General features: G+C 31.1%; 1 pseudogene; it reads left to right on the top strand.

Annotated features, from left to right (window-relative positions):
* The first annotated feature begins 621 nt into the window (after nucleotides 1-621).
* Nucleotides 622-732, top strand: LOC133693022 (small nucleolar RNA R71; annotated as a pseudogene).
* The last annotated feature ends 15,316 nt before the right edge of the window (nucleotides 733-16,048 follow it).

The raw sequence follows: 16,048 nt of genomic DNA, 5'->3' as shown, positions 1-16,048 counted from the left end.
CATGCAGTGTTTCCTCAAGATTTCTTTTGGAAGGGAGAGCATAAGGAGGTGCATATCTATGGGAATTTTGGAAATTATGGTGTGCTTGAAATGGTGGCTGTGAAGTTTGTGCATTATTGTTATCACTCTTTCAACTGAAATTTGATTGATTTCTCCAATTAGGGTTATATGTTTGCGAGTATGGGTTATGATTGGGCCTTTGGAAACTGTTTAAAGCATGGGCTTGTTCATAGAGGCATTCCCTAAAAGAAGGTAAAGTTGGACAATCATTTGTTGAGTGTTCATTGGTTTCACAGATTTGACATATAATTTCTTGAACAGATTTTAATTGACCACTCCTTTTCAATTCTAGTGCCTCGACTTTTCTAGCTAAAGATGCAAATTTGGCTTGGAGGTCATGATTTTCCCTAAGCTTGTACATTCCTCCACTAAATGTATGAGGTGCCTTATAAGTACCTATAGTATCCCAATTTTGAGCATTTTCAGCTAGCAAGTCTAGGGTACTACATTGCTTCATTAAGGTATTTATCCTCAAAAGTTCTATTACATATTAATTCCATAATTTGTCTATCTTTAGGTGTTAACCCTTCATAAAAATATAAAACCAATCTCCATGTTTCAAAACCATGATGAGGGCAAGTATTAAGCAAATCTTGATACCTATCCCAACATTGGTAAAATGTTTCTCCTGATTTTTGAGTGAAAATGGTGATTTGTCTTTTGAAAGAGTTTGTTCTATGAGAAGGGAAAAACTTCTTTAAAAATCATTGTTGCATTTCATCCCAAGCACAAATGGATCTTGATCTCAAATTTTGTAGCCATATTTTAGCTTTATCTTTTAATGAAAAAGGAAAAAAGCTTTAATTTGATGGTGTTTATGCTACAGTTTAAGTCATTATGGGTGTTACAGACCTCCTCAAATTCTCTCAAATGCAAGTATGGATTTTCTATATCTAAACCATGAAAAGAAGGTAGAAGTTGAATAATGTCTAGCTTAAAATTAAAAAAAAAGATGCATCAAGGGGGAAAACTATGCATGAGGGTGCACTTGTTCTTGTGGGATTCATGTGGTCTCTAAGTGTTCTAACACGGTTATTCTCATTATTCTTATTATGAAGCAACTGGTTATCTTCTTCGACCATGTTTTCTGAAAATGATGAGGATACCCTACAAAGTCTACCACTTAATGTACGTGACCAAACTCTCATACACGTGTAGGAGAATAAAAGGAAGAAAAGAAAAGAAAAAGATACAAAACAAAAGAAACAAAAGTTAGATAAAATGAAAAGTGAAAATAAAATAAATATTATAATTTATACAAGAATTTACTTCCCCGGCAACGGCGCCAAAAACTTGACACGACCAAAGAGTTAATGTCTTCTCTCAAGTGTAGGAGTGTCGAAGTAATAAATAACCCGGCAAGACTGAGGTCGAACCACAAGGAGGTTAACCGTATAAACTACAAATAAAGAAATAGATAATAATAGAAAAGGAGTTGAAGAGAGATTTAAGATGTGATATTGATATAAGAATTAAACAAGGATAAAATAATTGTTAAGGTTAGAGGATCCTTTCAAACAAGTATAGTATAAACTCTTTTTATTACTCAACTAGAAACCACACATAAAGGAGGTTCCAATCGGATTATAAATTGTTAACATGATTACATTAGTTATCTTATTCGAATAATGCTAATACTTGTAAATGTTGTCAGGTATTCATGATTATAACTTATGTTAACAACAAATCAAGTTTCTTTCATAACACAGGTATCGGTTATACCATACGGTTGGGCTATGAAAGTGCCAAGTATTTGTTGTACCAAGGGTTATACACATAAATCTAGATTAACCATTTAACAAGCAAAGTATTAAAAGTGAACAAGATAACTAATACAAAACATGTTAGTATCAAACATTAAAGTCCATGTTGAGTTTATACTATACTTATTCTTACACCATTAGTGTAACCTTTTCACCTTGACATAATAAACTTAGCTAAACATAATGAAAGAGAGAAACATAAATAAACAAGATAAGAACATAAATAAGATATAAGTTAACTAAGTAAAGGAAAGGAAATGAAAAACATAAACAAGAGATTAATATAAACAAAACTTAAGCATTACAAAAATATAAAGAGAGCAAGAACATGATCTTGATCTGAAAACCAAGATGTCTAAATACATGACAAATACCTCCTTTTATAGGCCAAAATTTGGAACTATTAATTTGATGACTAATTGTTGAGTGGGTGGCCACATCTTGACTTGGTGACAATCCTTATCTACTTGTCTGAACAAAACGCTATTACTAACGTCAGAATTTGAGCAGATTGTATGCATGAAAGTTCTAGGAAATTATCTCAGCTTTCCAACAAAAAAGGAATCGGTTCATTTGGACTTTTAAAACTCGAGATACGGGCTTAACACTGAACAATGTCTGAGCTACATGACAGATTCAGGCTTCTCTTTTGATGTTAAGATTTGGACTTCCAAATGATAGAATTGAGTCTTTGACTCCCCATAAATGTTTTAGGCCTATGTCTTAACTTTCTAGCCGTATAAACCAAACTAAAATCCAAGATCTACAGCTCCAAATATGACCCAATGACTAAACAGTGTTCCGGTTTGGACTGAACCAACATCTCTTTCCTAAACTTAGACCTCTCTTTGTCTTCTTAATTTCAGTAGTTAAACTCATCAATCAATCCCTTCATTTATGTGATAGGCCTACATTTAAGATGAACTTTTACCATAAATTAAAGGTATCTTATATTATTAGACATGTTATTATAAAACATGCTCTAGTTAAGGAGTTATTGATACTTCAAGTGTAAAATGATGATATAAAACCTTGATAAAAATGCACTTTTAAATACTAATCACTCACCCCTATATCTGATAACCCTGTAGTCTAACCCTCCCTCTATTACCACTAGCTCTTGATTGAGTTGGCCTACCTAGTATGTCTACATTAATAAATTGTTGTTGATTCTAAACCGGATGCCTCTGACCCTGTGTTTCTTTTGTGGCTCTATATGGACACTCTCTTTTAAAATGTCTCATCTTACCACAATATTAGCATCCTTGTCCTAGATACTAAAAAGGGCTCCACTTATAACAATCTCTTTTGTAAATGTAACATCAGCCTAGTGAAACCACACAATCCCCCAGATGCATTTGTTCACACCGTATACAAGAGGATAGGTAATGGTCATCTAATTGGTAGAACTCTTATAGAACTAGCCCCGGGGCATGTTTTCCCCTCAATTAATCCTCTACTTGTGCCTTGGTGATATCCAAATGATGTTCCTCCCTAACATGTATCTCCCCTCTTTTTCTAAACTAGCTGAATTGCCTTTCCTTGCCCCTTTTTAGAAGAAGTGGTCTACCAGAAAATAGATCAGCATCTTTCCTTTTTCCCAAACTAGTTTGGCCATGCTAGCCTTCTTCAATACAAGGCATTTAAAGCCTACACTACCTCTATCACTTTTTAGGTTGTTTTAAACTATAGTACAATGAGCCCCTATTTCAAATCCTATCGTAAATTATCACATAACTTCTCTATCATATGTTTTCCTATGGGGCTATAATATGGCGCAAACATTAAAAGGTCATGGAATCTCATCTCATAATTAAGTATAGTAATCTCGCCTTGTCTCAAAGCTAGGAACTCAAGTTGCGTCACCCTATAATGGTATTTGGAAAAAAAATTAATTCTCAAACTTTGTTTTAAAATAACCCTATATCCATAACTTTATGTCTCTCCTTAACTGTATCATCTCCCACCAAGATAATGCCTTGTCTAATAATAACTAAGTGGCACACTTTCACATCCTCTAATACCTTGAGATGACTTGAAGTATTTTCCACCTTTTTAATCCATTTTCCAACAACTTTTACATTTTTTCCCCAAGATAGGCCCACAACCTCTCTCTCTCTCTCTCTCTCATACTTTACATAATCCATACAAAGGCAACCATATTATCTATAGGTGTCATGATTGATGGGGTTGTAGGCACTACGGGAGCTATCAGGGCTACTAGGGTTAGTGCACTAAACATTCTCTTAATTATAAAGCATGTCTAGAACTTGTGTCTTACTAGAGTCCAGATGACTCCCTAAGTCTTGACTGGTGAGATACTACTAGTACATGAAAGGCAGTATCCTTTAAAGGATCTTCTCTTGCCTCTCCTCAGATCTTGTATATTGAATTCATCTTTGTGCACAAGAGGGATTTGTCAAATACCCTTTCTTGTATGAATCATCTTTAAATAATTCATCATATATTAGTTTCCATCACAATTCCTAAACCCATACCAGGGCTCTGATACCAACTATAACAACCTTAATTTTTAGATGTAAATTTCTATATAATTTCCTTTTTAATAATGTAAAAAACAAGGTAATTTTTATTTACAATACACTGTCATTTTAATGATTGATTTAGACAGTAGATTTTAATTATTCATTCCATCACACAATCAATTAGATTAATTAGTAAATAAATTGGTCAACTAGTTTGAGCAGAATCATACATTTTTATTATTTATCTTTTGAAATGTATTTTCTACTGAAATTTCAAAAGAGTTTACCTATAAGTTCAAGATACCAAATTATCGACATCGTGACCTGTAATATTACACTCAAAATTCGCAGACAAAGTCCAACCATCTTAGACCTTCTCCTTTTATTCGACCATAATCAACCACATATCCTTTTTCATTCACATCACCATAATCAAAAGTATAATATAATGGAAGAAATAATTTGAATTATATTAAAGTATCATGCACCATCATGTAATTAAAAAGAAATAAAAAAATAAGGAAATACATTTAATAATTAAAGACTTACTAATATTCCTATACTTCCAACTTAATCAAACAAAGGTTAGATTAAGCTACATCTTAAAATCTTGCATTTATACAAATATCGTCCAAATACAAAAATAAAATAAAATAATAAGTTATATTAAAAAAAGTTCCTTAAATACATTAATCCTGACTAAACAAAGAGGACACCAAGTATAGTTCTTTCTTCACTTTGGTTCATGAAAGACTTGACAATTTAAATCATTCATTACATTAGAAAATTTAAACAATAACTAGAATAAGTTCAAATACAAATTCATTATTTAATTTCTCACAAAAATCAACATTGAAAATTTTACAAATAATATATTTATTCTCAAAAACATGAAATATTTAATATCCCGGTCATCAGGTGCTATGATGCCACTAATCCTTTTTTGATCGACTAGTCTAAACAACTATTCTGGTCATCTATCACACAAATGCAACTAGTCTTATTTATTCCAAACAAATATCTAGATCGTCTAAACACAGATGTCACTAGTCTTAATAAGTCTAAACAATTTTCTCAATCGTTTAAAAATAGATGCCACTAGCCTCAGCTAGTCTAAGAGATTTTCCCAATTGTCTAAACATAGGTGCCACTCGCCTAGCTAGTATAAACAATTTTCTCGGTTGTCTATACAAAAATGCCACTATTCCTTTTATTTATGAAAATGCCATTAATGAGTTCCTATCTTAGTTTTCTACCCAACTATTACAACCAAAACAGGTGCGTAACTGGCATATTCAATTACTCCTATTAGAGGCACCCATCGTCTTTTCCTCCAACTGATCAAGCAATATTTGGCTCTCATCCATGGGGTTTTCCACTTCACTTCTCCTTGCAAGATTCCTTGCAATTTCACTTTTCATTTTTCCTCGCTCAGGTCCTTTCACTCCTCTTCTTTAACTATCTCTAATGGTCTTTGACTAAACCACCAGAAGTTATTAAATACCAACTTCTTGGTTTTTATATGGCTAATCGGTCATATGTACAACAGTTGTTCACAACATTTCATTGATCCCTTGCTAACCCTCCTACAACGGTTGAGTGAGATAGTTTTACTAGAATCACTGTAGTGAGATGTATCTGAGTGTTTTTATATGCGATAAAAGTTGCAGCCGCCTGTAAACTAATTATTTTAGTGACACTATCAGAAAATCGATAAATATAAACGGAAATACATAGGGAATTACTGTGGGAAAAAAAAAATTAAAACAAAGTAAAAAAAAAATGATTACGTGTCATTTTTACCAACGAAATTACCAACAAAATAATTTTCGTCGGTAATTCTGTTGGTAAATTGTGAACATTGTTCATCATGTCAATTACAAAGGGAATCACGGACGGAAATTTTTGTCGGTATTTTCTAGCAGTTTTCTGAAAAAATTCAATTAATTTAAAATTTTCATTTAAATATTACAGACGGAATCACCGACAAATTGAAAAATCATCGGTAATTGTTGGCGGTTTCTGAAAAAATTTTACAAAATTGAAATTTTAAATTAAATATTACCGATGGAATTACCGATGAAATAATTTAAAAATATTAATATTCAATTATCCGTCGGTAAATCTATCGCTAACGCGCCCCAATAAAAAGTCTGGATCCCCTTATTTCACAAGAGACAGACTCATTTCTTATAATTTTTCTTCTACTTCTTCTTCTTCTTCCTCTACTACTACTTCTTCTTCTTCTTCTTCACTATATGTAAAAAAATCAAAATCTATTTCTTTCTCTTCTTTTCTCTCTTCATCTTCTTCTCTTTTCCTCCATGTTGGGTATGTCTTCTTCTTCTTTTTTCTTCTTTTATCCTCTTAGTTTTTTTAAAAACTTAATATGCTTTACGAAATTTTTTTTCTCTTCTTAGCTTCACTTGCAACTACATTAAGGTAATATTTTTCTTTTTTCTTCTTTTTTCATGATTTTTTTCACTATATTTGTTTTTTATTCTATTTTTAATTGTTTTTGTTCTTAATAATTGTATAAATTTTGTTGTGAGATTTTTTTTTCATATAAGACCAATTTTTAGTTGATTTATTTATAGGGATTTTTAAATTTTTAGCAATTGCAACTTCATTTTTTTCATATGAATATTACCGACGAACGATTCACCGACGGATCATTTCTGTCTATGATTCCGTCGATAATATAATTACAGATGGAATATGTGTCTTATACTAACGGAAAAATTCCATAGATAAAACTGTTAAATCTTGTAGTGTGAGGTTTGGAAATAATACCAACCTGAATACTCCTAAAGCAAATGTTTTGCCCTTTTTTTTTAACAAATCTAGAGTCATTCTTCCTCCTTTCGAATACCTCTTTGATCATCTTCCATTTTAAGGTAAGTAGCACTTTTCTCCAATATCTTATGAAGATCTGGAACATTGATCAATTCAGCCAATTTAGTGAGCACTTTGTCACGTCTTTGGTAGAAGTAAACTTCATATAGATTTCAAGGGAATTCAGTAAGTAAACCATACTCTTCCAAATAAGGACACATGTCTATATTTTTAAAGGTGAAACACCCATACTCGGGGTCCTAAAAATGCATCAAGGCTTTAATTGTTGAACTCTACACAGACATCTTTGTGATTTCCACTATCTTCCCATATTTCTTCAAAAACTCATCCTCGTAGATGCTATTCATATGTGAGATAAGCTTATTCAAGTCATTTCTAGAGCAATTCACATTTTTTATGGGTAATATGGGTCTTTTGTTGTCCCATTTATTACCTTTGTAAAGGTAATATGAGGCCTTAGTAGGTAGTAGGATGATATGCATACCAATCATTACCAGTCCAAGCACTTACCAAAGTGTCAGATGGTTTCACAAACTTAAACCCTAACTGAAAGTCATAAGGTAAGCCATCACTCCCCCACCTAACCTGAAGTTCCCACATGCATTCTGAAGCGATATATCATAAATAAACTAGTGATACATGAAAATATTCATCCATATCCAACATACATACATACATGAGTGGGATAAAACATGAGAAAACATAAATAGGTAAAAAAACCAAATACAAAAATTTAAACACATCAAATCATATAAACTGCATACAACACACAAATCCTAGTCTAAAACTGTTAAAAACAGAAAATCTCCAGTGGAGTCACCATTATATTGCACGTGTGTGTGCGACTTTATGATGTCGGGATCAAGGAATCGCCACCTAGTTATTTGGTTCAGGGTCACTAAGAGACTAGGGTAGACTCGTCTTATATGAAATTCTAGAGTAAGGGATTGATTGTGGCTAAGGAAGGTATTAGCACCCTTAGCGCTCCTTACCTAAGGTAAACTACGTTATGTGGTCTAAATATGGGTTAAAGGTATTGATGGGTTCCTAATCAATGGTATGTCTATGACTTAGAATAAATATTTTTTCTCATAAACAAATCTGGCGTTTCGAATTCATTATGGACTCATATGCCCAAATAAATTCTTGTGTGAAGAATCCATGTAGGTGTCCTAACAGCGTTCACCCATCCTAGAAGGCAAAAGAGATTTCCACAACTCGTATGTTATGGTAAAAAATACTCCAAATTAAAATTCATGAATACCTAAAATAATTTGGAGAATTGTCAAGTTAACTATTGGTATTTAAATGGCAGCCTACTTGCAGGGCCAACATTTATACCATAATAGTGACCATTAATTCTCATGAATTAAAATGTTTAGGGGTTATTAAAATATTGATCAAGTTCCCATGGATTCAATAAACTGGTTATTAAATTCAAAAATACATGCAAAGATATTTTTAAAATTTTTTGTATACATAAAAAATATTAAATCATACCATATGTTCATATATATATATATATATATATATATATATATATATAAGCAAAATATGATTTTTATCTTTTGAGAGTCTTGGCCAAATGCACACCAAATAAAATACATTTTTGTATTTTTGAAATGAGAAATTGTTTCTAGGAATTTTTGAATTTTTTTTTATTTTGACTAAAAGCAAGTATTTTAATACCAGGTCAGCATCTTACATCGCAAGTCTACAACCCCGATATTAAATAAAATTGCTAGAAACATGTGTGAGGGACCCACAAAGGATTTTAAATTGGTCCTTGAAATCTTTTTAGAATTTTTAGGAATTTATTTAGGGCATGTTTGGAAAAAAATCATTTTTATTCAAAATAAAACTGTTGAAATAGGCCGAAAGGAGTGTTTGACAAACAACTCCTTAGGTTAAAAATTCTAAAAAAAAAAATAATCAAACAAATCCTTAGTACCTAACTCAAAACAAAATAAATCAAGTTGACTCGAAAACACTAGTTCAACCTTGAAATGAACTAAAAATCATGGTTTGACTAGAAATTAAAGCAAAATAAACAATTAAACCAAAAATAGATCAAAACTCAAAAAAATACAAAAGCATAATTTATTTTTTGAATCTAAATGCATGAATATGTGTTACTAAAGCGTTTTAACGCTAAATGTTTTGCTAAAAATGACATGCTAGCATGCTCATGCCAAGAATTAACCCGGAACAACTCCAAAACAAGAGTCTAACAAAGTTCATTCAAAAAACATGAACCTAAAATCTAGAAAATTTCCTGAAATTGAAGAACTACTGTCAAAAACCAGATTTGACCTTCTAGACCTTTAAATGCACTGCTTTTGGTCCTTACAAACCATATTATCAATACCAAGCATAGGTAAATTCAAATAACTAACAAATAACATAAAATCATCAATAACATGTATAAAGTTTCAATTCCTAAAACCGTCAAATCTTATCCAACCTACATATCTATGCAATTTGGATTCAAAATTAGTTTCCTAAACATATTTTGGTCAAGAACAAGCCATGTAAACCCAAGATAAACAATATTGCTTCAAAATGCTTTAATCAAACAAAACAAAACAAACAAGCATTGTTTTATCAAAACTAACCTAACTAGAAAGCTTTTGTTATATTAAAAACATCAAACACACCCTAAAAACAAACATCAAATTATAGAATCAAAATCAATGCAACAACAAAAACAAAAACACAACCCTTACTCTTTAAGCATCACCCTATTTGCAAACATAAGTATAGACCAATTGATAACCATAATCTCCTTAAACAAACCATATGGACACCACTTGTAGTTTAGAAAATATACATTCAAAACCCTAGAACAACTACTACTTTGTAAAGTTTTGCTTCAACAAATTTAATGACCTTTCATGATGTTGGAGACTTCTATAAAAGAATTGGGGTGTAAACGTCCAATTTCATGAGCATGGGCTTGTAAAGGGGGGGGTTTTTAGTTAAATGGTGGTAGTTACAACCCCCTAAGGTGGTCAAAAATATCACATTCATGCACCTTAAGATGCTTACCCAACCAACCAAAATTTTCAAGAAAACATATGAACAATGGGTGAATGACATGTTGTCTAAGTTAAACCCTAAAAATTAAGGTTTTTTGATTTAGGATTTGATCAAATTTAATTTGGTCCCTGCTCTTCCAATTCCTTTAAATTGCAATAGTAATTGTCTCCTAACTTTTAATTGCATACAATTATACCCCTGTCAAATTCAAATATCACCCTCAAAGTTCAATGTCTTTTACAAATGAGTCCTTGGTTTTCAATTTTTTTAATTTCACCCTTAATTGACCACAAAAATTTCAATTCCTTTTCAATGCTACCCTTGATTTCACCAATTTCTACCCCCAAAATTATGTGCCACTTACAGGTTGGTTTTTGGTCTTGGGAATCCGCAATTCAGTCCATAAATAGCCTCTAAACTTTAATGTTTTTCACAATTAAGCCTTTGATTTAACCATTTAAACCTCTTAAAGTTTAATTTCAATCCCAAAACTTTAATTTCTTCTGATTAACTCCCAAATTAACTCCAAAAAACTGATTTTTCTTGCAATTAAGTTCTCAATAAAATTAATTAAGTCTTCCAAAATTCTCACTGAGTTCTTACCGACCTAAATTTGTGTTTCTTTACCCCAGATAAAAAAATATTTTCACCATGGGGCTTTTGTTAATCAGAATTGGATTGCTAATTTTACCAATCTTATACATTTTAGTCCTCTAACTTTTTCATTTGTCATCTTGGTCCTCCACCACCAATCTTGGGCAATCTTCTAGGCTTTATTCATGTATATCCTCTTGTATGTTTTAATTTTATATTTTTTTTTATGTGTGGTTAAAAATGGATAACAACTGATATGTGCCTAATTGATTGCATGATCAGGGGTCTTATTTATGATTTCTAAATAATATTGTCATATTACCTCTCCATTATATGCATACATTTAGGGGAAGAAATTTTATTTTCTTAATGCAGAAGTTATTAATAAAGCGTGCTAATTATTTACATTGCTTAAAATGTGCTTAAGTTTCTATATATTGCATTGCAAAAGATAGGGGGAGATATATTTTAATATCTAAGCAATCTATTTATTGTCATCATAAAAAAGGGAGAGATTGTTGACCTTTATAAGCTCACATTCATGTTTTTATATATTTTGATGATAACAATAAAAAATAAAATAATAATATGTTTGATTAAGAATATGCTTTAAACATGTTTTGTACGAAGAACATATCAACAAGCATAATGGATTTCATAAATAAATCAATCAAAAAGTTTAAGAAAGAAGCAAAGTGAATACTTAGATTAAGTATTCATTTTAGTGCTCAAATGTAAATCTTTATATCTTACTTGATAACACAATTAAAATGAACTCACACATTTCACTCTACATGCATTAAAAGATTGATAATAAAATGTAAGATATATGGTTCTTAGAATTTACCTAGGTTAAACTAATAAATCTGGAATTCTACATGAATCGGTCGACTGTTTGGTGTGACCAAATGAATTGATCAACCTTAAGAAACGGTCAGCTATTTACTCATTAGTTATGAACACTTGAAAATTTTACAAGACCTAGTTGACCAATTGGCTTGAGTAATCTGAACCAGTCAACCATTTTAGTTGTCAGTGAGATTATAACGGCTATAAACAACTAGTTATTCCTTGGAAAACACACACACACACACACACACACACACACATATATATATATATAGTTTTTCTAATTGCAAAATTTAAAGGAGGATTCAAACATATATCATATTCAAACTATTCTAATAGCAAAAAAAAAAAACTGCAAAATCATCAATCATTGATCATACTTTAATTTGTGCTATTAAACCTTCATATTTTAGCACAAGGGTATTCAATCTCATTCGCACAACACTTAATTACCTTCAAATTATATGAGTGATATCTTGTGAATTATAGAGATATTAGAACTTAAATTGTATTATCCACTCTACGAAGAGAGTTGTTAAGAAAAACAAAATCATTTGTGTAAACCTTTGAGAGTTACTAAAAAGTCTTGGTATTAGTGAGGAAATTTCACCAAAGAAAAAATCTTGAAGAGGGCATTTCTTCAAGTGGAAAAAATCTTGAAGAAATGATCTCTTCAAGTGGTGTATAAAGCTTGATATGGATTCATCTAGTGGTTATCATACTCTTAAACTTGGACTAGTGAAGGAATACAATACTCAAGTATGGTTTGGTACTTGAGGTGTGGATGTAAGTTTGTCGAACCACATTAAAAACAATTTCGCAAATTATCTCTCTTATCTCTTTACTTTGAAGTACTTTAATTATATTATTGGTTATTGTGTTTACTTGAAGTAATTTGCATTAATTATCGAATTTAATGATACACCTAATTCACCTCCCCTCTTAAGTGTTCAGTTGTCTTAATCCTAGAAAAACAATCTGGCTTGCACCATACTTATTTGTTTTTAATGTATATAGTAGTTAGATTATAGAAACCCGATGGATTTTCAAAACCTGATCAGGTCAGGTTTGAGTAACAAAAATAAATACCCATTCAGGTTTGAGTTAGGTTCGAGTAGAATTTTTAGGTTCAAGTTTGGATATGGATAGTACAAAACTAGACTCATAGATACTCATTATCATCCCTAGGAACACTTGTCAATATAATAAGAAAATGTTATGATCTTAGTAAAAAAAATTGAAAATTCAATGGTATTTAAAAAAAATATCTCAAATTTATTTTTAACCAATCTATTTTAATGGATTGAAATAAAGATTTAGGAAAGAAAACATGTCAAGTGCACAACATGCATGCTTGGTCCATAAAGAAGAAGGTCTTGCTCACGCTTTAAGCCTCCTTGTTTTTTTAACGTTAAAGTGTGGATGACATGCCATCCACTCTTATTTAAAAAAACATATAGACGATGCGCCATCTTCTAGTTTAGATTTCAATGACTGAAGAGATCACTGAAAGTTATTGCAATGATTTTTTAACCAAAAACTCATTTTTCAACCTATTTTTACCTAAAAAGACCCTTAGAACCTCAATAAATTAACCCTTCAACCTAAAACATCTCTAAAATAGTTTAAAAAATCAAATCAAGAATTTTTTTTCTTTCACAACCCAAAATTACTTTCTCTAAAAAATAAAGGGTAAGAAACAACTCAATGAAACTCCTCATCGAATGAAACTCATAAACACCAAGAACGTATTATTTATCATTATAATTTAGATAACCAATGACTTTCTCTCTTCTCTTTTATTTTACTAGTGACTCTCTTTCCTCCCTCAAACCTAAGGATCTAATCCTAAATAAAATGAAGTTTTTGATCAAAATATATAATTTTCAAATTAAAGAGATCAAAATAGAAATTAAGAAAACAACCAATAGCTTTTTTTCCTAAAACAATGTTGATTGAACAATGCTAGGCCAAAAAGAGGATTCATTTTTCTCCCATTGTCAATTCTAATCCCCTCATTTTCAAATTTTATCAACAATAAAATCAAATTGTTTTCACAAAATCGAGCACTAAATAAATGGCATGATTTTTTTATGCCATGAAAACCTGATATAAAGAAAAATAAAATAAATTATCAAGCCTGGACCCTAACTAACATAACATATAAAGAAATTTTTTTTTTAAAAAAAAAAGCATTGTTGTTAACTATAATGTTTTCACTTAAATGCTACAATAATATATAGTGAAAACACCGCAACATGTTTTAGTTTTTTTAAAAAAATTAATAATATAATATAATGGTTGGGCCTTCATAAAAATAAGATAGGACATTCAATGTTGGAACTGACAGTGAAAAGAGATTTGAAGGGTATTTTATATCTTAGAAAAATGCACATGATACTATGTTGAAAGAGTAATTCTGTTAGTAATTCCATATATACGAAAGTACTCTGTTAAATGATGATAATGATGATGATTAGAAAATATTACTTTAAAATAGGTTTCAGAGTTAAACTGATAATAATAATGATAACAGTCACTACCAGAAAATATACAAATACAAATGAAATCATCAACAGAAAAATTCCGTTATTATTTTGGGGTGATATTTACCGACCGATTTTATTCCATTGCTAACTCCGTTGGTATTTACCAGCATAAATATTCCATCGATAAATACCGAGGGAGTTACAGTCGGAATAAAAATAATTTTAAAAAACCACAAAGTACGATGATGTGTATTTTTTTGTAGACACTTTTACTGACAGAATTACAGTTGGATTCAAACAGGGAAAGCCATACAATGACGTGTCACTTTTACTGACAGACTTGCTAATGGATTGACAGACAAAACCATTTTGTCAGTAAATCCATTGGTAATAGTTAATATATGAATTAGCTCTTGACCCTCTCCTTCCCTATTTCTCCTTCTTCCCTTCTACAACTAAACAATCCCCCCCCCAAATCTACAACTAACAGCCCCCCCCCCCACTCCCCCACATCACCCACCATCCTTTCTTGACTTTTCCACATCAATAATTTTATTGCGGATTTTCTATTTTAAGTAAGTAAAGTGACTCTTTTTTAATTTGAAATGTCAATTTTTTTGTTGTATATTTTTTTAGTATATGTATTTTGACTGCGTGTTTACTTGTTTTATTGTTTTTTCTCAAACAAACTTGATTTATAGATACATGGTTTTGTACATGTTATGGTTTGTTTTAGATTTTATAAAATTATATTTGTTTGTAAATTGTTGAAACTTATGTCAAATTACCGACTTAGGTGTGTTGTGATAATATAAATAATGGCTTGTTTAACGAGTTCATTTTATATTTTGTTAATTTTATTGTTTAGTTGTAATTTTTGTAAATTAATACGTACAAATTTGTATGTATGTATGTAGATAATTGATAATGAATTAAAAGAAGTATGAAAGTAGGTTGATTATTTACTTAACATAGTTAATTAATATATATTGTCATCATTATTTGATATATATATATATATATATATATATATATATATATATATAGGTTCAATAGAAGTCATGAATGATCATTCATAGATGTACAAGGATTCATCCCAAGGATTATAGAGGATGGATTATTGTAATGGAGTTCAGTGTTTTATTAATTACGCAACATTTATTCCGAGAAATATTAGTGGAGGGGATATTAGGTGTTCATACAAGAGGTGTCAAAATAAAAAGTTTCTCCATCTAGATGTTGTAACGATGCATCTTCTACACAAGGATTATGGGTTGGGTGAGGCCAGTTATGACAGAATCGTCAAATGGGCAAGAAGTATTTTACCTAAAGGGAACAGGATGAAAGAGAACTTCTCAATCACACATGGACTGCAGAGTTTATTCATGTCACTAAAGACTGCTGAGCACATAACATAGCACTAATCACATGATGCGGTTGATAAAGTGATGGTGCACCTTTACAACGGTGAAGCATAGAAACACTTTAATAGTATGCATCTTTACTTTTCACCTGAATCAAGAAACATTCATCTTAGGCTATGTACAGACAGATTCAATCCATTCGGGTCATTTGTTGCTCCTTATTCTTGTTGGCCGGTTATACTAACAGTTTATAACTTGCCACTTGGGATGTCTTTAAGGCCAAAGTTCATGTTTTTATCTACGGTCATACCCGATTCAAATAGTCTGGGCCGGAATATAGATATTTGTCTTTGACCATTGATTAATGAGTTGACGCAGTTGTGGTCCTCTGACGCGTTGACTTATGATGTATCGATAAAACATAATTTTCTTATGAGGGCAACTTTGATGTGGATTATCAATGATTTTCCAGCTTATAGAATAGTTTCTAGTTGAAGCACGTATGAAAAACTAGCATGTCCATGCTACATGGAAAACAACAAGGCATT

The sequence above is a fragment of the Populus nigra genome, chromosome 4 (genome assembly GCF_951802175.1).
Source record: "Populus nigra chromosome 4, ddPopNigr1.1, whole genome shotgun sequence".
In the NCBI taxonomy this organism is placed as follows: Eukaryota; Viridiplantae; Streptophyta; class Magnoliopsida; order Malpighiales; family Salicaceae; genus Populus; species Populus nigra.
The sequence above is the reverse complement of the archived record's forward strand: the minus strand, read 5'-3'. Positions and strand labels throughout refer to the sequence as shown.